Genomic DNA, 256 nt, shown 5'->3' on the forward strand with positions numbered 1-256 from the left:
CTGATGGTCAAACTTCTTTTGTTTTAAGTTTTATTAAAAATATATTTCAGGGCTTCCCTGGTGGCGCAGTGGTTGAGAGTCCGCCTGCCGATGCAGGGGACACAAGTTCGTGCCCCAGTCTGGGCGGATCCCACGTGCCGCGGAGAGGCTGGGCCCGTGAGCCATGGCCTCTGAACCTGCGCATCCGGAGCCTGTGCTCCACAACGGGAGAAGCCACAACAGTGAGAGGCCCACGTACCGCAAAAAAAAAAAAAAA

Source organism: Lipotes vexillifer, unplaced genomic scaffold (assembly GCF_000442215.2).
Source record: "Lipotes vexillifer unplaced genomic scaffold, Lipotes_vexillifer_v1.1 scaffold158, whole genome shotgun sequence".
NCBI lineage: Eukaryota > Metazoa > Chordata > Mammalia > Artiodactyla > Lipotidae > Lipotes > Lipotes vexillifer.